Source organism: Theropithecus gelada, chromosome 12, assembly GCF_003255815.1.
Source record: "Theropithecus gelada isolate Dixy chromosome 12, Tgel_1.0, whole genome shotgun sequence".
NCBI classification, from domain to species: domain Eukaryota; kingdom Metazoa; phylum Chordata; class Mammalia; order Primates; family Cercopithecidae; genus Theropithecus; species Theropithecus gelada.
Genome location: NC_037680.1, coordinates 91,433,890 through 91,458,819, shown reverse-complemented (window position 1 = coordinate 91,458,819; position 24,930 = coordinate 91,433,890). Strand labels below are relative to the sequence as shown.

Below are 24,930 nucleotides of genomic sequence, written 5' to 3'. Positions count from 1 at the left end.
GTTTGAACCTGGGAGGTGGAGGTTGCAATGAGCTGAGATTGCCCCACTGCACTCCAGCCTGGGTGACAGAGAGAGACACTGTCTCAAAAAAAAAAAAAAAAAAAAAAAAAAAGACAACCTCCAGGTGGATAGAAGTAAGTTTGCTTCCCCTGTGCTGGTAACATGCTCATGCACTGACTTCCTTTTGGAGGATGGCAGCTTTGGTAGTTGGGTCCAGTCATTCTTCTTGGAGCCCCTGACACCCCCCTGGGATGCCACGAGGAGATGGAGTACAAATTTGCTACTTTCAGAGCCTCTAATCACCAACCCTTCAAGGTCTGGAGCCTTTTTCAGTTTTTGTCATGTCTGGTTCCTGATCTTAGAGTCCCAAAGCCCACCTCCTTTGCTGGACTGTATTCTTTTACAAACGTTTCTTAACTCTGTAAGACAAGCCCCAGATCTCCATTCACCCTAAAGCTGAACTGAGACAAAGAGGTATGAGAGAGAAAAATAAATACCTCTTGGGTTTCTCATATGCCTAAGCTGTGCAAACAAAACACAAATTCATATTTCAGTGGATTACTCTGGAACATAGAAATAAAATGGACCATACCATCTCTTGCCTCTGGCCATGGCATGTACTGCTGTTTCTTCCTGGAATGTGCTGCTTCCCCCTCCTCTTTAACTGGTTACCTCCTACTCTTCACATCTCAGGTTAAACATCACTTACCAAATTTAAACTATGCCTTAATTCATTATTTCAAAGAATCAACACAGATTAAAGATTTCAAGAACATAAATACACCTTCATATATGATATTCACTACCATAGCTTAAATTAAGGAGAGAGTGGCCTCCCAGGACCTGCAAATAAGGAGACATTTCCCTTCAGGGGTTCCTACTTCCTTCAGGGGTTCCTACTTCCCTTCAGGGGTTCCTACTTCCTTCCTGCAACCTCCTCTTCTTAAAGGCATCTGCATTTTCAAGGGTTATGGGCTCCTGACCCTTTCTGTCACCCTTTCCCAAAGTCTTCCCACAGAAAAGGATCATTAATTGCTCATTTCCATGTTAGTGCAAATGTAAATCGATGTGTTAAGTCTCCTGCGGTATTCAGGCTAAGCCAATATTCTCTGATGGAATGATAGACTTTGTTCCCAAAGAAAATGATGTTAAGCTGCAGGAAGAAAGATTTTACTTATTGCAGTTTAATATTAAGTGACTCTGGACCTGCTCCAACCTCTGTCTATCAGTAAAATAATGCTGCATGTATTCTGATTTTCCCAATAATTACTTTGGAAACTAAATGAGATAATGTATCTGAAAATGTCTGTAATCTATAAAATATTACATAAATGCTAGTGCTATTATTAGTAAGTTTTACCAACTTAACATCCATTGGCATTCAAAGCAAATCTGGAGATCCTTTATTCATAATGCCTAGATCTCTCTAAGTTGCTGCATTCAGTATACTTCCATGCAGATTTACAGACAGTTTCAGACTAGCTTCATAAAGTAGAAAGCATATTTCTTTAAGAATAAAACAATACCTATGTCTTGCAATAATTTTTCTTGTAATCTTTTTCAAAATCTTTTGTCTCAGTGGGAGTCTTCTATGTTTTTCTCACTTTTGCACTAGAGAGCATTTTATGTTTCTATATAACTTATTTTTTTCTGTCTGCCCCAAGAGCTAAAATGTGGTATTTATTAAAGTAACTCATTTCTTCATTTTCAATGAAAATGAATTAAATCCACCATTATCTTTTAATTAATTAGGGGAAAAGGTTTTACTTATTATTTCTTAGAGTTGAATTACACTGATCTCTAGAGTCTGTGAAATTAAGAAATTTGAACTTAAGGTTGCTGGAACTTTAAATTATTCTGAGCTTTGAGAGAGATGTGGCTATGCCGTCGGAGTCACACGACATGCAGCTGCAACTTCTGACTTTTTTTTCCTGGAAATAATTATGACCAAAGAGTGCCAGAGATTAGAGTCCCTCAGATCACTGTCCACCCATCCTTAGGAAGTAATAAAGTCATCTTCCTCAGAATGTAGCAATCTATAACCAATCAAATCACTGTAACATATGCACTGGTCTCATATGAAACACACAATCTGCTAAAATTTCTCTTTCTGCCTATATCAGTGAAACTTTACCTTCCTCACTTTAAAACACTGATCTCATTTGTTTGGAGTTGTGTCTCCTGGATGGCTATCCTTAACTGTTGCACTGGAATAAATGCTATTCTTAATAATCTCTTCTGACTCTCATTATTTAAGATTGACAAACCCTAAGTCAAAAACAAAACAAATAAAACTACATTTTTCTGCCATATCAAAGATGTACTGTTCAATCATTAGTAGCATGCATTTCATACTTCCTGCATATCACCAAGGCACTATATTTTTCCTTTGATCAAATCTTACGAATTTGAATGATTAAAAATGATCACTGCTTACCCATATTGAAAGTTTAAAGATTTCCAAGCTTATTTAAGCTTCCCTGTTACTGGTTCTTGTGAATCTCTTTTCCCCTGAAGTCATCACATAATTTTGAAATGTAGGCAGTTAATTACGCTAGGAAAAAAAGAAATAAAAGAATCTGTAAATTTATTTTCTACTACATTGACAGACACTAGGAAAGAGTACGGTTGCTTACATGGCTAGGCAATACCCTATGAACCCAAATCAAATAAGCCACTGAGTTCTTCTCACAATGATACCCTGAAGCATAATCAATCACTCTTCTTTCTTTTTAAAATTTATAATTATTTACTTATTTGTTTACTTTTGAGGCAAAGTCTCACTCTGTCACCCAGGCTAGAGTGTAGTGGTGCAATTTCGGCTCACTGCAAGCTCCACCTCCAGGGTTCAAGTGATTCTCCTGCCTCAGCCTCCCGAGTGGCTGGAATTACAGGTGCACACCACCAAGCCCAGCTAATTTTTGTATTTTTAGTAAAAATGGGGTTTTGCCATGTTGGCCAGGCTGGTCTCGAACTCCTGACCTCAAGTGATCTGCCTGCCTCAGCCTCCCAAAGTACTGGGATTACAGGCATGAGCCACTACGCCCGGTCAATCAATCATTTTTCAAATTCAACCAACTGACCTCATGGACCCTTTATGTACTAAGTAGCTCAGATTGTCAGAAAGTAAACTATAGGTCATGAGTCAGCACGCTTAGATCCTGAAAATGTTGGCCATTTTTCTCAGTCATTCATTCACTCATTCATTCAACAAATATTTTTGGCCATCCATGTGTCAGGCACCCATTTGGATGAACAAGTGCCTGAGCTAAGCATTCAGGTGAATAAAGAAATAGGATTCCCTACTTTCATGGAAATTACAATCAAGTGGAAAGAGAATAAACAATATATAAAACAAGATAATCATGAAGCATGCTCATGAGGGAGACTGAATGGCACAGGAAGAGAGAGCGACTCATTTAGATTGGATGGTCATGAAGTGCCTGAGTACGTGAAATTTGTTTGAAGATCTGAAAGGGAGAGCCTACCAAACAAAGAACCAAAAGAGGAATGTTCCTGACTCATGGAACAGAAATGTAACCCTCAAAGTAGGAACAGACTTGGCCTTCTCAGTATTTCTGCAAGAAGCCAGTAAAATCACCTTTGCAAAGATTATGACAGTAAGAGAAATCTAGTCCAGCATGGCTGACTCCATTCTTGCTTCTAGTCTCACAGGCTGGCTGTCCTCACTCATTCCTGGGGTGAGACCAAGCTAACCATGGGAGGAATTCAGTTTTTAGTTTAACTTTGAAGAAAGAATAACAATAGTCCCTCCCTAAAACTGACACTCTCTTTGTCTGGGGACTGACACCACCTTTGTAAGTCTAATGAAAAGCCATAAGATTAGGATTATGGGAAAGGCCTGATTTCTGCTAAGATGTAGGCATAGCTTGCCTTTCTGTAATCATTTTACTGTGCTGGAGACCACAATATTTGTAACTTCCCCAAATGCTTCTAAGATAACATCACTATTGTAGAAATTAAGATTGTAGAAATTAAGATTGGTCTTTTGAGATATTTTTCAGACTTCTGCATTCTGCTGACTGACTCCACTCAGACCTGTGACTCATGACTCAACTGGTCCTGTGGCTCCCACACAGAGGCTGGATCAGTGCATGAGAATCATTTTCCACACCCCTATGATTTCATTCCCAACCAATCAGCAGCACCCCTTCCCCAGCTCCATGCCTGTAAAATTATCCATAAAAACCCTAGTATCTGAGTTCTCAGGGAGGCTGATTTAAGTAACAAACTCCCATCCTTCTGCTTGGTTAGCTCTGTATTTATTAAACTCTTTCTCTACTATAATACTGCTGTTTCAGTAAATTGGCTCTATCTGCACATTAGGCAAGAATAACCCACTGGGCAATTACACCATGTGTACTGCTTAGTGATCGCAGGCGAAAGTGGTAGGACATAAAACAGACAGAAGTAGGGCTACATGGCTGGGCATGGTGGTTCACGCTTGTAATCCCAGCACTTTGGGAGGCTGAGGCAGGTGGATCACAAGGTCAGGAGTTTGAGACCAGCCTGGCCAACACAGTGAAACCGTGTCTCTACTAAAAAATACAAAAATTAGCTGGGAGTGGTGGCAGGTGCCTGTAATCCCAGCTACTCGGGAGGCTGAGGCAGGAGAATCACTTAAACCCAGGAGGTGGAGGTTGCAGTGTGCCAAGATCATGCCACTGCACTCCAGCCTGGGTGACAGAGCGAGACCTTGTCTCAAAACAAAAAAAGTAAGGCTACATAATGAGCTCATAAAGATCAAAGTAAGGGGTTTAGCTTTTCCTTCAAGTAGGAGAAGCAGCCATAGGAGTCCTAAGCTGTGTAGTTATAGGGTCTGTTTACATTTACAACATCACTTTGGCTGCTCTGTGTGGAATGAATTATAAAACTGCAAGACTGGAAATAGAAAACTAATAGTGAAGTTACTGCAATGGCCTAGAAGAGAGATGTTAGTGCCTTGGACCAGGGTAAGAGCAAGGTAGAGAGAGAAAAGTTAATGAATTTGTGATATATTTGAAGATAAAGCCAATAGTAATCAAAATATTAAATATTGAGGAGAGAATGAGGGAGAGAAATCAAAGATATTTCCTAAATTTTTAAACCGAGGCACTGTGTTGATAGCATGTCATTTACTGAGATAAGGCTAAGGGTGGGTAAGTTTTTGATGGAAAATCAAAAATTTTATGAAAAGTAGGAACCCCAGGAAAGAGAAAGTAATATACCAGAATAATATAGCTATCAGATTACAGAATGAAATACATCAATCAGTGTTAGCTGAGCTACAATTAAGCAGGAAAGAAATGTGATTCTTCCAGAGATTATCTTACTTTAATGCACAGAAGTCTAACAAATAGAACAAATAGGCACAAGTTATTTAATGGGCCGGAGCTTGCAGAGTACAGTGATTGCATTTATGCGACAATGTACGTGGACTGCTGGCACTTTTTACTGAATATTATAAAACATTGATACATTTAATTTTATCAAATAAATCAGAAATCACTTTGCTAGAATAAATATTTATATGTTATATATAATATATGTAAAATTAGCATATATATATATAAAATCTAAAAAGTGCCTGGCACTTTCAATATACAGTAGTATAGTATATTGTCAAGAAACACTTGCTGAATGAATGCAAAGATGTATAAAATACAAAATTTTGAGTACATACGCTCATGAAAGAGGCATGAAAAAGGCAACTACACATCATAAACTATTTAGAGATGTGTTAACAACACTTGACTGTTAGACAAATGGTAGCAACAAGCAATGGTGAACCTGTAACAGCAGGCTTCTGGAAGATAAATAGTCTGAGAATCACTCAGACAAAATAATTCATTCTGAATTGGAGCTAAAAACTAGATCCAGTTATCAGTTCTATACAAATTACTTAATTTGGGTCTCTCAAACACAAATGTCTAAAGCAGCCAGTCAGGAAATAGCTGAGCAAAGGCACTGGAACCATTGGGAGTGGTGAGCATGGAATAAACTAGAGGACGCTTGGTTCAGAAGCACGTATTTCTCGGCTCTTTTAGTCATTATCGTGTTGGATTGAGAGTGCCATATTGCCAGATGCTTCCATTTTTCAAGACTTTTACACACTGGCAATTCCATTATTCGGAAAACGCCACCTGGCCAAATTTGGCTCTTGGATTCTTAATTCTGACCTTGGACTTAATCTTCCCGGGCCTCAGATGATATAATTATGTGACAGTGCTAAGTAAACTAAACACCATTTTTTCGGTGGTTCATAACATTTTAGGTCACACACTTTTCCAAGAATCTGATGAAATTATGGATACTTTCCTCAAAACAACTTGATACAAATGACATTTTGGATAAAATTTCAGGATATTCATGGGCCCCTTGAAGGGTGTTCATGAACTGTTAAGGATTACATGGACCCAGCTTTAGAATCCCTGGGTTAAACAAATAAAATGTTACAATATTATAATGATGTCTCATTTTTTCTTTAACTGCCAGGAAGCTCAGACCCAGATCTATGGCTCTAACATAATAATAATGTAAAATCTTAAAATGTCTACTTTTCAGTTTGATTTTCTTCCTAGTTCTTGACCTTGTAAAATTCCTTTTATTTAAACTGTAACAGGAGTAATACTAATGGACATATATTTGTTCCAAATGAAGAGTATCCGTGAAGTAAAGACAGTTCTCTAGTATCCTCTTAGCTTTTTCTTCTTCTTTCATTTTCTCCTTGTAAGTTATTCTTCGCCCTTTTCTGATTGTGCTCATGCTACCTTAGTTGCTCAGAGTTCCCCAAGGCTGCCCCCTACCCAAGTCCATTGTCTCTGGGTAACAATCTGTGTCTTGCATCTGCCTTGGGCTAACTCCCTTAGAGCTCTGCTGACATCTTCCTCTTTCAGCAGAACTTCAGAACTGTCTATGTGTCTCATTTGGACAATCACAGTCTGCTTTACAATGTTATTAAATGTTTTGTAACACGATTGTGCCATAGGGCTATATAAAGTTTGGTGTCTTGTCCCTCTTTTATAGGCTCCATGGCTTAGCAAAGTGGTGAGTATAGATGACAGCTTAATAGACACCGATTAAGTTTGACTGTACTACTTGTTATTCAACGCCTGCTGTTTTTTCTATTTTTTCAAACAGGCAAATCTCTCAACAAAAATGTCACTTTTTCAATAAGTTTCCACCAGGTGATATAATGAAACCTGGATCCACAAGTGATCATCAGGATTTGGGCAGATGAATAATATTTCTGTTTGGAAGCCATAAGAACTAGTGCTATAATTAATTTGACTGAATTCTAGGGATGATGAAGTGAACATAGATCACTGAGAAGTGGAAGATTAACAAGATAATATGTTCCTTGCTATATAGTTATAATCTGGGAGTTTATGGTTTCTGATAATTTCTCAATCCATTTTATACTTTTATTAAACCTGTGTTATTAGGTTACAAGTTACTAGACTTAGATGTAGCCTGTTCATCGCAAAACATGGCCTTCAAGTAAATGCTAATATGGCTTCTAAAGGTTAATGTCACCAGAGTCAGATTTTTCTAAGCAGCAGTTTAAAAGATTTGACATTTTCTGAGTTGCCCCTGAGAAAGTGCCTCTTTAAAAGCACACCTCCTGCCAGAACGTAGCACTTTCAGAAGCTAGACTCCATTCAACAAACACTGAGTGCCTACTATATACTAGGCATGCTGGTATGGGAGGAAAAGGAGTGCTTGCCTTTGAGACAATAGAGATAGTGATTAGATTTAAAAGAACAAACACTAACCCCATCCTCTCCCCACTGTTTGGTAGTGAAATAGCACAGCAAGGACAGGTAACCTGAGAGTATAAAGGAAGAGCCCAATTAGGGCAACTTGGGAGCACAGAAAGACTTCCTGTTTTCAGACATGAGTCAGAATTACGGAGTTTATATTTCTGACATCTATCAATACCACATATTAATAGTCCATCGTCTCATATTTCTTGAATTTATATTGTGTCATCTTGGAACAACCAAAAAAAAGTAAATATAATCATCCATTAATGGATCCCTGTGGACACCAAAATCCTCAGGTGCTCATGTCTCTTATATAAAATGACATGGTATTTGCTAATAACCTACACACATTCTCCCATATACTTTGAATCACCTCTAGAGTACTTATATTATCTAATACAATGTAAATGCTATGTAAATAGTTATTATACTGTATATTTTTAGTTTGTATTATTAGTATTCTTGCAGTGTTTTTTGGAATATTTTCAATCCATGGTTGTGTGAATCAATCCATGGTTCAGACATGGAACCCACAGGCACACAGGACCTACGGTATAGACCCAGCATGAAATTGTGTGATGGCGCTCAGCTATAAGGTAGCCATCCCAGAGATCCATAACATGTTTGTATCAGTTAATTTTTCAGACTATCATATTATTAGCAGGCACCCAGGACTGGTCTAACAGTTACAGAATGAGAATCAGAAGGTCTAGTTATGCATAACGAACTTCCTACAGAAGTACCTTCTAAAAAGAGGCTCTGGGCCTGGTAGGCAGTGTCTCAGCAGTGGGCAGTCTAATTGCAAGTTTAATTGCATATAATTTCTTCAGTGAAAGGAGAATGGATTCTATTATTCTATGAGCCTATAGAATAATAAGGGTACAAATAATTACAATTGAGGAAATACAATAAATCCAAGGGAGAATACCCAAATTCATTAAATCTTATTCATTATCAGTTACAGTTGTATACAGCAAGTCTAAGAGGATTGCAAAGTGCTTAGGATAAGGTAGGTTGACTTTAGGAAAACTATCAATGAGTTGTTATCGCTATTGATTTTCTTGCAGAAGTTAAGGTTCTTCCCCTTTGGAAGAAAGGAGGGGGAAAGGGCTGGGGGTAGGAATAAATGCAGAATCAAGTAAAAGTGAGAGAATCACATAACAAAGACCAAGTTGCAATTTGTCCGATTTATGCAAACAAATTAAGTTGGAGCAAAGCAGATGCGAAGATTCAGTAGAAATTTATGAGTATGGTGACTTCTCTGAGTGGAAGCCCAATTTGAAATCCCAGAATCCACATTCACAATTCAAGGTTCTTTCCATCATAATCTGATGCCTGTTATTTTTATGATCATGAATTTGAAAGCTTCGGAGAGGCAGAGTAAAATGTCAAGGGGGTATTTTCCGCTCAGAGACCCTTTTCCTCCACAGAGGAAGCTGTTTCTCTTTCTCTTCTCTTCTACCTATTAAACCTCCACTCCTAAAAGAAAGAAAAAAAAAACCCAGCAGTTGTTTGCAGTCCACAGAGATTGTGTATAGGAAAGACATGGCAGTTACTTTGGTCCAGAATTTTCATAATTTTTTTTTTTTATGCATCTCTCACAGGGATATACAATTTTTCAATCCCCCTTGGGAACTTTTAAATCATTTGGTAATTTTTATGTACTAAGTTTACGTGTGTGTGTGTTATATAATTCATACGTATATGAATTATAAAGTTGTCTTCAGTGATAAACTTTAATCATTCCTGGTTAAGAAAGGAAGAGGACCCCTCTGTCTTTATAAATTTATGTCTTGCTTTTCGGCAAAAAAAGGAAGGGCAGAGATCTTTTCTTATATCTGCTTCTTCTCCAATGCCGTCAGCTCAAAATAATCCTTATGCCAAAGGAGTATATTTTGAGGTGACATATTCTGGTCTCCTATAAGACCATAATTACATTTTAAACTGTCTTAATTTATAGTTATGTTTTCCCTATATATACATACAACGAAGTTAAGGAAGGTCGAACCTCTAAGGGTAAAATCAAAACATACTTCTAATGTTTTAAAAATTTAGTCATTTATAGGATGTTTGGAAAGACAGGCCATTCTTGACTATTCAGAGATCAGAGTGAGTTTTCATAATCAAACTCCTGGACTTCATAATACATAATACAAAACTGGCCACTTACAAAATTAGTCATCAATCAACACGGAGTCCTGTCTGCCTCTCATTAGCCTCTATACTTCTCATTGCCTAAAGCATCAGTACCTGGACAATATGATATAAAACATAAAGCAAATCAAATTCAAAGTGAAAATGCAAATATTGCACTGCATGCAAGCTTTCTTCAAGTCATTGGAAGTGATAATGGAGAATTATCAGAATCATAAGCAAATAAGAATTAAACCACTCAACAACTAAAGAGAAATGCAAGAGCCATGATGACAAGTTAGGAGCTTCAAAAGATAATAATTTGGTCCTTACGAAAATGGGGATTAAGAACGTCATGTCTTACTATCAAAAACATTGTTTTGGCAGGACGTGGTGGCTCCCACCTGTAATCCCAGGACTTTGGGAGGCCGAGGCAGGTGGATCACAAGGTCAGGAGTTCAAGACAAGCCTAGCCAAGAGAGTGAAACCTCATCTCTACTAAAAATACAAAAAAATTAACTGGGTGTGGTGGAGGGTACCTGTAGTCCCAGCTATTCGGGAGGCTGAGGCAGAGAATTTCTTTTTTTTTTTTTTTTGAGACGGAGTCTCGCTCTGTCGCCCAGGCTGGAGAGCAGTGGTGCGATCTCGGCTCACTGCAAGCTCCGCCTCTGGGTTCACGCCATTCTCCTGCCTCAGCCTCCCCAGTAACCAGGACTACAGGCGCCCACCACCATGCCTGCCTAATTTTTTGTATTTTTAGTAGAGACGGGGTTTCACCGTGTTAGCCAGGATGGTCTCGATCTCCTGACCTCGTGATCCACCCACCTCAGCCTCCCAAAGTGCTAGGATTACAGGCACGAGCCACCGCGCCCGGCCAGAGAATTTCTTAAACCCGAGAGGTGGAGGTTGCAGTGAGCCAAGATCGCACCACTGCACTCCAGCCTGGGCAACAGAGCAAGACTCTGTTTCAAAAAAAAAAAATTAATAATAATAATAACAATAAAAACATTGTTATGCAATGTTACACTCCCAAATTAGGGAATATTATTTGTCATTCATTCTACAGAGCCAGACTCCGTTTCAAAAAATAATAATAATAAAAAATAAAAAAACATTGTTTTGCAATGTTACACTCTCAAACTATGGGATTTTTTCATTCATTCTAAAAATCAACACATAATTGCAGTTACAAACTAAATATTAAATGTAATTCATTTATTTATTTTAAATTATACTTTAAGTTCTAGGGTGCATGTGCACAATGTGCAGGTTTGTTACATATGTATACATGTGCCATGTTGGTGTGCTGCACCCATTAACTTGTCATTTACATTAGGTATATCGCCTAATGCTATCCCTCGCGCCTCTCCCCACCCCAACAGGCCCCGATGTGGGATGTTCACCACCCTGTGTCCAAATGTTCTCATTGTTCAATTCCCACAATTGAACATGCGGTATTTGGTTTCCTGTCCTTGCGATAGTTTGCTTAGAATGACGGTTTCCAGCTTCATCCATGTACCTACAAAGGACATGAACTCATCCTTTTTTATGGCGGCATTCTACTCAATAGTGTATATGTGCCACATTTTCTTAGTCCAGTCTATCATTGATGGACATTTGGGTTGGTTCCAAGCCTTTGCTATTGTGAATAGTGTTGCAATAAACATACATGTGCATGTGTCTTTACAGCAGCATAATTTATAATCCTTTGGGTATATCCCCAGTAATGGGATGGCTGGGTCAAATGGTATTTCCAGTTTTAGATCCTTGAAGAATCACCACACTGTCTTCCACAATGGTTGAACTAGTTTACAGTCCCACCAACAGTGTAAAAGTGTTCCTAATTCTCCACATCCTCTCCAGCACCTGTTGTTTCCTGACTTTTTAATGATCACCATTCTAACTGGTGTGAGATGGTATGTCATTGTGGTTTTGATTTGCATTTCTCTGATGGCTAGTGATGATGAGCATTTTTCTATGTGTCTGTTGGCTGCACAAATGTCTTCTTTTGAGAAGTGTCTGTTCATATCCTTTGCCCACTTTTTGATGGGGTTGTTTGATTTTTTTCTTGTAATTTGTTTCTTTGTAGATTCTGGATATTAGCCCTTTGTCAGATGAGTAGATTGTAAAAATTTTCTTCCATTCTGTAGGTTGCCTGTTCACTCTGATGGTAGTTCCTTTTGCTGTGCAGAAGCTCTTTAGTTTAATTAAATCCCATTTGTCAATTTTGGCTTTTGTTGCCATTGCTTTTGGTGTTTTAGACATGAAGTCCTTACCCATGCCTATGTCCTGAATGGTATTGCCTCGGTTTTCTTCTAGAGTTTTTGTGGTTTAAGTCTAACATTAAGTCTAACATTCTAGGTCTAACATTTAAGTCTCCAATTCATCTTGAATTAGTTTTTGTATAAGGTGTAAGAAGGGATCCAGTTTCAGCTTTCTATGTATGGCTAGCCAGTTTTCCCAGCACCATTTATTAAATACGGAATCCTTTCCCCATTTCTTGTTTTTGTCAGGTTTGTCAAGGATCAGATGGTTGTAGATGTGTGGTATCATTTCTGAGGCCTCTGTTCTGTTCCATTGGTCTATATCTCTGCTTTGGTATCAGTACCATGCTGTTTTGGTTAATGTAACCTTGTAGTATAGTTTGAAGTCAGGTTGTGTGATGCCTCCAGCTTTATTCTTTTGGCTTAGGATTGTCTTGGCAATGCGGGCTCTTTTTTGGTTCCATATGAACTGTAAAGCAGTTTTATCCAATTCTGTGAAGAAAGTCATCGGTAACTTAATGGGGATGGCATTGAATCTACAAATTACCTTGGGCAGTATGGCCATTTTCACAATATTGATTCTTCCTATCCATGAGCATGGAATGTTTTTCCATTTGTTTGTGTCCTCTCTTATTTTGTTGAGCAGTGGTTTGTAGTTCTCCTTGAAGAGGTCCTTCACATCCCTTGTAAGTTGGATTCTTAGGTGTTTTATTCTCTTTGAAGCAATTGAGAATGGGAGTTCACTCATGATTTGGCTGTTTGTCTGTTATTGCTGCACAGGAATGCTTGTGATTTTTGCACATTGATTTTTATCCTGAGACTTTGCTGAAGTTGCTTACCAGCTTAAGGAGATTTTGGGCTGAGATGGGGTTTTCTAAATACACAATCATGTTATCTGTAAACAGGGACAATTTTACTTCCTCTTTTCCTAATTGAACCCTTTATTTGTTTCTCCTGCCTGATTGCCCTGGCCAGAACTTCCAACACTGTGTTGAATACGAGTAGTGAGAGAGGGCATCCCTGTCTTGTGCCAGTTTTCAAAGGGTATGCTTCCAGTTTTTGCCCATTCAGTATGATATTGGCTGTGGGTTTGTCATAAATAGCTCTTATTATTTTGAGATACATCCCATCAATACCTAGTTTATTGAGAGTTTTTAGCATGAAGGGCTGTTGAATTTTGTTGAAGGCCTTTTCTGCATCTACTGAAATAATTATGTGGTTTTTGTCTTTGGTTCTGTTTATATGATGGATTACATTTATTGATTTGTGTATGTTGTACCAGCCTTGGATCCCAGGGATGAAGCCAACTTGATTGTGGTGGATAAGCTTTTTGATGTTCTGCTGGATTCAGTTTGCCAGTATTTTATTGAGGATTTTTGCATCGATGTTTATCACGGATATTGGTATAAAATTCTCTTTTTTTGTTGTGTCTCTGCCAGGCTTTGGTATCAGGATGATGCAGGCCTCATAAAAAGAGTTAGGGAGGATTTCCCTCTTTTTCTATTGATTGGAATAATTTCAGAAGGAATGGTAATGGTGCCAGCTCTTCCTTGTACCTCTGGTAGAATTCAGCTGTGAATCCATCTGGTCCTGTACTTTTTTTGGTTGGTAAGTTATTAATTATTGTCTCAATTCCAGAGCCTGTTATTGGTCTATTCAGGGATTCAACTTCTTCCTGGTTTAGTCTTGGGAGGGTGTATGTGTCCAGGAATTGATCCTTTTCTTCTAGATTTTCAAGTTTATTTGCTTAGAGGTGTTTATAGTATTCTCTGATGGTAGCTTCTATTTCTATGGGAATCGGTGGTAATATCCCCTTTATCATTTTTTATTGCATCTATTTGATTCTTCTCTCTTTTCTTCTGTATTAGTCTTGCTAGTGGTCTATGAATTTTGTTGATCTTTTCAAAAAACCAGCTCCTGGATTCACTGATTGTTTTGAAGGTTTTTTTTGTGTCTCTATCTCCTCCAGTTCCGCTCTGATCTTAGTTATATCTTGTCTTCTGCTAGCTTTTCAATGTGTTTGCTCTTGCTTCTCTAGTTCTTTTAATTGTGATGTTAAGGTGTCAATTTTAGATCTTTCCTGCTTTCTCTTATGGGCATTTAGTGCTATAAATTTCCTTCTACACACTGCTTTAAATGTGTCCCAGAGATCCTGGTATGTTGTATCTTTGTTTTCTCATTTGCTTAAAAGAACATCTTTATTTCTGCCTTCATTTCGTTATGTACCCAGTAGTCATTCAGGAGCAGGTTGTTCAGTTTCCATGTGGTTCTGTGGTTTTAAGTGAGTTTCTTAATCATGAGTTCTAGTTTGATTGCACTGTGGTCTGAGACACAGTTTGCTATAATTTCTGTTCTTTTACATTTGCTGAGGAGTTCTTTACTTCCAACTATGTGGTCAATTTTGGAATAAGTGCGATGTGGTGCTGAGAAGAATGTATATTCTGTTGATTTGGGGTGGAGAGTTCTGTAGATGTTTATTAGGTCTGCTTGGTGCAGAGTTGAGTTCAAGTCCTGGATATCCTTGTTAAGTTTCTGTCTCGTTGATCTGTCTAATGTTGACAGTGGGGTGTTAAAGTCTCCCATTATTATTGTGTGGGAGTCTAAGTCTCTTTGTAAATCTCTAAGGACTTGCTTTATGAATCTGGGTGCTCCTGTATTGGGTGCATATATATTTAGGATAGTTAGCTCTTCCTGATGAATTGATCCCTTTATCATTATGTAATGGCTTTCTTTGTCTCTTTTGATCCTTGATGGTTTAAATTCTGTTTTATCAGAGACTAGGATTGCAACCCCTGCTTTTTTTTGTTTTCCATTTGCTTGGTAGATCTTCCTCCGTCCCTTTATTTTGAGCCTATGTGTGTCTCTGCATGTGAGATGGGTTTCCTGAACACAGCAAACTGATGGTCTTGATTCTTTATCCAATTTGCCAGTCTGTGTCTTTTAATTGGACCATTTAGTCCATTTACATTTCAGGTAAATATTGTTATGTGTGAACTTGATCCTGTCATTATGATGTTAGCTGGTTATTTTGCTCGTTAGTTGATGCAGTTTCTTCCTAGCATCGATGGTCTTTACATTTTGACATGTTTTTGCAATGGCTGGTACCGGTTGTTCCTTTCCATGTTTAGTGCTTCCTTTAGGATCTCTTGTAGGGCAGGCCTGGTGGTGACAAAATCTCTAACATACCATGCTCATGGAGAGGAAGAATCAATATTGTGAAAATGGCCATACTGCCCAAGGTAATTTATACATTCAATGCCATCCCCATTAAGCTACCAATGACTTTCTTCACAGAATTGGAAAAAACTGCTTTAAAGTTCATATGGAACCAAAAAAGAGCCCGCATTGCCAAGACAATCCTAAGCCAAAAGAATAAAGCTGGAGGCATCATGCTACCCAACTTCAAACTATACTACAAGGCTATAGTAACCAAAACAGCATGGTACTGGTACCAAAACAGAGATGTAGACAAATGGAACAGAACAGAGCCCTCAGAAATAATACCACACACCTACAGCCATCTGATCTTTGACAAGCCTGACAAAAATAAGAAATGGGGAAAGGATTTCCTATTTAATAAATGGTGCTGGAAAAATTGGCTAGCCATAAGTAGAAACCTGAAACTGGATCCTTTCCTTACTCCTTATACAAAAATTAATTCAAGATGGATTAGAGACTTAAATGTTAGACTTAAATCCATAAAAACCCTAGAAGAAAACCTAGGTAATACCATTCAGGACATAGGCATAGGCAAGGATTTCATGTCTAGAACCCCAAAATCAATGGCAACAAAAGTCAAAATTGACAAATGGGACCTAATTAAACTAAAGAGCTTCTGTACAGCAAAAGAAACTACCATCAGAGTGAACAGGTAACCTACAGAATGGGAGAAAATTTTTGCAATCTACTCATCTGACAAAGGGCTAATATGCAGAACCTATAAAGAACTCAATCAAATTTACAAGAAAAAAACAAACAACCCCATCAAAAAGTGGGCAAAGGATATGAACAGATACTTCTCAAAAGAAGACATTCATACAGCCAACAGACACATGAAAAAATGCTCATCATCACTAGCCATCAGAGAAATGCAAATCAAAACCACAATGAGATACCATCTCACACCAGTTAGAATGGCAATCATTAAAAAATCAGGAAACAACAGGTACTGGGGAGGATGTGGAGAAATAGGAATACTTTTACACTATTGGTGGGACTGTAAACTACTTCAGCCATTGTGGAAAATAGTGTGGCGACTCCTCAAGGATCTAGAACTAGAAATACCATTTGACCCAGCCATCCCATTACTGGGGATATACCCAAAGGATTATAAATCATGCTGCTATAAAGACACATGCACGTGTGTGTTTATTGCAACACTATTCACAATAGCAAAGACTTGGAATCAACCCAAATGTCCATCAGTGACAGACTGGATTAAGAAAATATGGCACATATACACTATGGAATACTATGCAGCCATAAAAAAGGATGAGTTCGTGTCCTTTGTAGGGACATGGATGCAGCTGGAAACCATCATTCTCAGCAAACTATCGCAAGAACAGAAAATCAAGTACTGCATGTTCTCACTCATAGGTGGGAATTGAACAATGAGAACACTTGGACTCAGGAAGGGGAACATCACACACCGGGGCCTATTGTGGGGAGCGGGGAGTGGGGAGGGATAGCATTAGGAGATATACCTAATGTAAGTGATGAGTTAATGGGTGCAGCACACCAACATGGCACATGTATACATATGTAACAAACCTGTGCATTGTGCACATGTACCTTAGAACTTAAAGTATAATAATAAAAAAAATTTTGTGATATTCTTCATTTCACTTATGCAGAATATGAATAATGTATTATGGAAAAGGAACTGTTAACCTCTCTAAAGTCATGTCAGAAAGCAGTTTAAAAATGGTTTATTATTTTATTTTTTTTAGGCAGTGTCTTGCTCTGTTGCCCAGGCTAAAGTGCAATGGTGCAATCATGGCTCACTGCAGCCTTGACCTCCGGAGCTCCAGTGATCTTCCCACCTTACCCTCCCAGTGGCTGGGACTACAGGTACATGCCACAATGCCCCTCTAATTTTCAAAATTTTCTTTCATAGAGACAGGATGTTACTACGTTGACCAGGCTAGCCTCTAACTGGCCTCAAGCAATCCCCCTCCCTTGGCTTCCCGAAGTGTTGGGATTACAGGTGTGAGCCACCACATCCGGCCCAGGTTTATCATTTTAAAAACAAATTCACAATTTTAAAGTTATTCTTTTTGTACTTAATTTCTGTGAGCTAAAGTACTGATTTTCACATTTTCAACTTTTATTATATTAAAAAAATGCCAAAACTTATAAAATAATGAATACTATATTTTTATTTGAAGTTTGTTGTAGGCATTTTAATAAACCATTTGTAGTAACTATCACGTGAAAAACATAACCTGTGGAGTTATTTTAAAACATAGAGGCTGCTGTGTAAGTACTGGGAATATCGTTGTACTTCCCTTCTTTTTCATAAAGCGTGGTGGCATTTTTCACCTTAAGTCTTTCCTTTAGGAAGTGCATTGTTTGGTCTTTATTGGGACTTTGTAGTCAGGGAAAGAAAAAAAAAGTGTATTGTTTGGAATTCATATTTCTTTCTTAGCAAGGCGAGGTTGTTTGTTGCTCTGACAGAATATGAAGGTCTTGATTCACGTTTGCATACAAGTGAGCTATCAAAGTATATCATATCACTACCAAAACTATTTTACTAGCTTTGTCACATTACAAATTGATTTTAAAATACACTCGTCTTATAACAGAAAAAACTGCATTACTTGTGTTTAAACATCACATAAACCAAATTTAGCGATCTGTTTATTTTTCATGCTTGCATGGACCAAGTTGTTTGCACTTCAGAATGTTGTGATCTGCAATTATTTACTGCAGAAAAACTCCTATATTTCTACAACCTGTGACTCTTTAATCTTATAAATTTAAGAATGAATCAGTTTAACCTTATATCCTAGTATAATAATATATTTGTATGTATGCCCTACTATATTTATATACATTTGATTTTAGTTGTAATGTATAGTGGTTTTGTTCTAGGCTTACTTATAAATTTAGGTAAAGTACAACAGAGAAATGCATCTACAAACTGACTTATGGACAAAAACTAGAAGCATTTCAGCTTGTGTAAAAGAAGATGATGTATTTATCTATTTCATTGTCTTGCGAGGTCTATATTGCTATCCTTTATTTTCAAAAGTTAATGATAACTTTATTTAGAAGATTAATGAATCAAATACCCTTTAAGCTGGTATCACCACTACTTCAAAACTGGTGTGGCTTGTCAACAAGTAAAACTTGATATTCAAGAAATACTCAAGTAATACTTAACAGTTTTTGAATAATTACAAAACACTTAGCAGAGCTAAGCTTGTCAAAATTGTTTCATCTATGAACATATTACTGCTATAATTTGATTTAAAGACACATAGTATATAAATGAGACTAGAAGGGAACACAGAGCTATGATTCTGTTAGATCCAATATTAAAATTATCCACTGAATGAGCAGATAAAATGGTTATTTTAATTCCACATTTTAAGAAATTATCCTTAGATATAGATTTTTTACTATCTTGTACTGATGTTGTATGATTTAAAAAATTACCTTAAATCTTAGGATACTTTATTTAAATTATAGGTTTTTTTGTTTGTTTGTTTGTTTGTTTTTGTCTGCAGTTCACCTATTGCGACAGAATAAGCTAGATTTTGTGATTCTCGCCCAATGCTTCAACCATTTATTCTGGCACCCTATAATTCAAGAAAGGAAATGTAATTCTTACTTGGAAATGAAATATAGAGGAGACATTTCAAAGCAAACCACATTATCTATTGATCATAATGGGAATTACACAAAACCTTGGTAGTTTTTTAAAGAAGGTATTTTTTTCTACAGAGGCAATTGTGCACTGACAATTGAAGTTAATACTTTTGTTTTAATTTTAACAAATGTGGGGTTGGCTGAGTACCTCTTATTTTGAGTTTGGACAAAGAAGTATAATAACCTCTCACATGTACACTTTACAGACTGCTTTTACATAGGTATTCTCATTTGATCCTCACAGCAACACTAGGAGAAGGCAATTATTATTTTTTCCATTTTAGAGTTAATAAAAGGGAAGCACAGGTTGTGAACTCTATGAGGACAGGGTCAGGTCAGTCTTATTCGCCCCTGTAATTCCAGCACCTAATATAGCAACTGGCATATGATAAGCTCTGAGGAACCATTTGATGCATGAGATTAATTGGAAAGATTTTAGCATTAAATGGCTTTTTAATGCTAAGACTTTTTCTTCTTCCCAAGGTCGTTCCACCTGGTAAAACTTTTAATGGTTTAAAAAAAAAAAGTAAATGGGAGGGCCAGGGCTTGAATAAACACGTTACAGATCCAAGAACACTGCTGCCCTAGTTTTTCTTTTTTTCCTATTCATTAGTAGTTATCTCATCCCTTTTGTTTATCTTTTGTCCCCCCCAAAATGCTTATACATTCTTTTAAAAACATACACATTTTAAAACGTATTTTTTCTTTTATTTTTAAATACTCCTAACCATTAAAAATAGTCGGAAAACAAAGAATATTTTTCCTTTTTCTGTTCTTGGTTCTTATAATTACTGTTATCACAGCATCCTCCTTCACCTAAAGCAATAAGCTTGAAACATGTGAAAATCTTCGACATCAAGTCACTGAGTGTGAAAACAGAACTCTATTGAGAAGATAATATGATCAGAAAAAAATTCAGGTAATATGTTACCCATAAGGACTGTCATGTCTTGCCTCTGGAATGATAAGCATGCATTTCATAGGCTGGCTGGACAGTTTGGCGAGTGAGGTAAATAGAAACCTGAAACACCTAGTACCATATCCATCTTGCCCATCTTGTTTGGGAGCAAAACGTTTCCCCTTGGGAGCAGGATGTATTGTTTTTCTGATATTAAAAAACGTAACAAAAAAATAGAAGCCTTCACCCAGCCTTACTGAGATGAAACAAAAGATTAGATTTTAAACCTGACTCTCACAAATCTGAGCTTTCAGCAGGCACCTGCCTCCTTCCTTTTTCTTTTCTTTTTTTTCTCCCTCCCTTCCTCCTTTCTTTCATCACATCATGATGATCTATATATAATGTGTACAGCTACTTCACTTGTACAAAAGAGGCCTGGTGAGGCAAGAAACATCTTCACCTTTATACTCAGGTACATGGCTAACATGGCATTTTCCAGGGGCCAGCCCTCATAAATCCATAGACTTCAGATTTGTTTCCATAGCAATCCTATATTCTGCTAAAAACACTCCATAATTCTTAAAGTTCTCAGCCACCCCAATCCTGGGATTTTCCCTGGCTGCTTTTAATCGATTCAAGTCCAGTCTATGATTATGACATATTGATTCCTCTCTTTGCCCCACCACCCTCTTTCCTCTCTTCCTCCTTCCCATGCCTTAAACTTAATTTCTCTCTCTTTGCCTCATGGAAAGTCACTTTGGATTCTGCTAATTCCCCTCTTAGCCAAGCATCTTTTTTTTTTTTGAGATGGAGTTTTGCTCTTGTTGGCCAAGGTGGAATGCAGTGGCATGATCTTGGCTCACTGCAAACTCCGCCTTCCGGTTCAAGTGATTCTCCTGCCTCAGCCTCCCGAGTAGCTGGGATTACAGGCACGTGCCACCACACCGAACTAATTTTTGTATTTTCAGTAGAGACGGGGTTTCACCATGTTGGCCAGGCTGGTCTCGAACTCCCGACCTCGTGATCTGCCCACCTCGGCCTCCCAAAGTGCTGGGATTACAGGTATGAGCCATCATGCCCGGCCTTAGCCAAGCATCTAATCAAGAATTTTCCCAAACCATCCCACAAAAGAAATCTGATCTGTCATGTTAAGAAAATGAATTTTTTTTAAACTTTTGATTTTATACACTCCTAGGTTTTATTTTTCTTCAGACAACAGGAAGAGAAGAAGTAGAGTGAATTTATTGGGGTGCAGAAAACAATATCCTAAAATATGCCACATTGACAAGCTGAGTGCTTTGAATTAAACAAAACTGAAAGGCCTCAGAAATGAGCGTCAGAACTAAGGTCTCTCTCTGACCTTCCTCAACCACCCTGTCTCTCTGACCCATTTCCTTGCTCAAAGCACCAGGAGAGATTCTAAGATTTCCTTATCCGACTAGGGAAGCTTCTTTCCAAAAGAAATGCAATTGTCTTAAGACCCGCTTCCTACAAATCTCATCAAATGACCAGGAAAGATCAACCACTGGAGAAGAAACAGACTGGGATGAGCACCATGCCCAGGCTTTTAATCTGTTCTCTGACGGCAGCTTCGAGAGATTACTTACCTACAAGACTATTTGCATATTTTCCCAGTGAAGCTGAGCCACTTGTCATCCTGCCACCTCCCCCAGAACTCTGAGAAACTTCATCCCAGGCCATTGTTCTTGGGGTTCATCCATTTCCCCTGAAAATCCTTTACTACTCCTCATGATTGACTATATCTCATATTTCCTTGTCTATTAATGAAGAGGGTAGCATTAACCATCTGGCTCTTCCTTGAATCTCATATTCTAAATGGTTCCTATGTTTATGCATGTTAAATAAATTTGCATGCCTTTTTCTCCTATTAATCTGTCTATTGTAGTGAAACTTCAGCAAGTGGAGAGGAAGCTTTCTCTCCACCTGTACAAACCTAAGCAGTACTCACCAAGAGCCAGAAAAATTCAATCATTTTAGAGAATTTAAAGGACACAAATATCTGGAAATCTCTAGGGGTAGTGGGGAAGCCTTCTCCTAAGAGAAAAGAGCAATTTTGGTCTGGAAATAATACCTTAGCATCTAAGGGCCAAGCTGATTTTGACTGCAGCATGTGTCTTCACTCTGCCCTCATTCATTCATTCCTATATCTATTCCATCCCTGGTGCTGTCCTGGGTACTGGGGATATAGCAATGTACAGACAAAAATTTATGCTTTCTTGAAGCAGGTGTTGCATAAAGAAATATAGACAATAAATTACACAAGTTAAATATATAATGTGTGAGTTGGTGAAACACATAAAGAAGGAAAAGTGGGGTAGAAAGTGTTCCTCCAAACCAGCCCCTCGTGTATTTGTGATATGAATGGAAAATGCACAAAACCACATGAGCCAATTTTGCACACTTCTGAGAAATAATGAAGGCTCTGGCAGCACTAAATTATTTGAAGAGAAACAAAAATGGGAAAAGCCATACTCCCTATTTTAGCAGAGCTGGGTGGAAATGGAGTACCTTATAAAGGCAGCACCTAGAGACAATTTTGAGGGGTTGAGGGGCTTGAAGGAGCGAGGAGCTCATGACCTCAGAGCATGCCAAGTTTCAAGCTTCTTTAATTAATTAATTAATTTATTAATTTATTGAGAAGGAGTTTCACTTTTTGCACAGGCTGGAGTGCAAAATGACATGATCTCGGTTCACTGCAACCTTCACCTCCCGGGTTCAAATGATTCTCCTGTCTCAGTCTCCTGAGTAGCTGGGATTATAGGTACGCACCACCATGCTTGGCTAATTTTGTATTTTTAGTAGTGATGGTGTTTCACCATGTTGGCCAGGCTAGTCTCGAACTCCTGATCTCAGGTGATCTGCCTGCCTCAGCCTATCAAAGTGCTGCAATTACAGGCGTGAGTCACTGTGCCCAGCCAGCGTGCCAAGCTTCTGAGTCTAGGCAATAAACATCGCTATGGAGCTCAGAGACAGATCCTGAGAGGAGGGAAAGTCTGGATCCTATGTTGTGCCAACAGCACTGTGATTGCGACTAAATGTCAAACACAGCCTGAGATTTCCACATGGTGGTAGGCAGGGTAGACACTACTGGACATAACAGGTAGATGCACTGATATGCTGGTAAATATTGAACAATGAGGATTCTGAGTGTAGTTGCAACATATATGTTGGTTATTATTTGTATTAGAGTCAGACAGAAGTGAAACTTATTCACCAATGATGTGACTTGCTTGCAAGTTGAATACTGAAAGAATATGTCACCAATTTTAGGCTGTGTGTAGTGGTTCATGCCTGTAATCCCAGCATTTTGGGAGTCCTAGGTGGGCGGATCATTTGAGGTCAGGAGTGCGAGACCAGCCTGGCCAACATGGTGAAAACCCGTGTCTACTAAAATACAAAAATTAGCTGGGTGTGGTGGCAGGTGCCTGTAATCCCAGTTACTTGAGAGGTGGAGGCAGGAGAATCACTTGAACCCAGGAGGCAGAGGTTGCAGTGAGCCAAGATGGTGCCACTGCACTCCAGCCTGGGTGACAGAGTGAGACTCCCTTTTAAAAAAACAGATATAGATATCGATCTAGATATAGATATACATCACCAATTTTGTGTCTATTTACAATACAACATCTATAGACATAAAAAAATCTATATATCTATCTATATATAGATATATATCACCAATTTTTGTGCCTATTCACGATACAACATCTATAGACATGACATACTTTTTAAACATTTATAAAAGGTATTTTATTTCAATGGTTTTGGGGAAGCAGGTGGTTTTGGTTACATGAATACGTTCTTTGGTGGTGATTTCTGAGATTTTGGTGCACCCATCACCCAACCAGTATACACTGTACCCAACGTATAGTCTTTACTCTCTCACCCCACTCCCACCTTCCTCCTGAGTCCCCAACGTCCATAATATATTTCTTTTGCCATGGCAGACATGATATACATTTAAGAGTAATCTGTATTATTACATTTTTCTCATCTACGTTTAGACTAAACAATCAATGAAAGAATATATTGGCCGGGCGCGGTGGCTCACGCCTGTAATCCCAGCACTTTGGAAGGCGGAGGTGGGCAGATCACGAGGTCAGGAGATCGAGACCATCCTGGCTAACATGGTGAAACCCTGTCTCTACTAAAAAAATACAAAAAATTAACCAGGCGTGGTGGCGGGCGCCTGTATTCCCAGCTACGCGGGAGGCTGAGGCAGGAGAATGGTGTGAACCTGGGAGACAGAGCTTGCAGTGAGCCCAAATCGGGCCACTACACTCCAGCCTGGGCCACAGAACGAGACTCCATCTCAAAAAAAAAAAAAGAAAGAAAAAATATATTAAGCACTCATTAAGCCTTACACCAATATTCTTGGTGTAAATACTCTCACCGTGGCTGATTTCAAGATACTAAAGTAAATGTATTCTGCATTATTACATTTTATTCATCTATATCTAGAATAAACAACCAACGAAGGAATATATTAAGCCGTAATTAAGCCCTACACGGATATTCCTGTTGTAAATACTCTGACCGTGGCTGATTTCAAGCTACCAAAGTGATGTCACTGAATGTGAAGCTGATAAGATGTGCAAGAGCACACCATCATATACTATAGCATTCCTACTATAGGGATAGAAAAAAATGTAAATAACTTCAAGAGCATAGACAACAAGTAAATGTAGTAAAATATTTAGGAAGTGAGTTTTCAATATTTATTACCTTTGCTTTTAAAAATTATTAATTCTAAGTTCACATAATATAATTTTAAATAATGGTAACATTTAACAAACAGCTGGCAAAACTCCTAAAAATTCCTGAAAATTTAATAAATGGCTCTTGTGAACCTAAATATGCCAGCTAGCACACACCACTGGTGGATGGCAAAGCTATATAAATGTGGGTTGTTATTAATAATGTGACTTAATATTTACTCCCTGGCTCAAGTTGCTCTGAAAGGCAAGCTTTTAAAAAA

General features: G+C 38.1%; 1 long non-coding RNA gene across 1 annotated transcript in view; it reads right to left on the bottom strand.

Annotated features, from left to right (window-relative positions):
- Positions 1-24,930, bottom strand: part of LOC112636209 — a 160,510-nt gene that overhangs the window by 126,976 nt on the left and 8,604 nt on the right. The window contains exon 2 of the long non-coding RNA XR_003122144.1: positions 2,438-2,554. This is a non-coding gene — a long non-coding RNA (uncharacterized LOC112636209). The remainder of the gene's footprint in view (positions 1-2,437; positions 2,555-24,930) is intronic.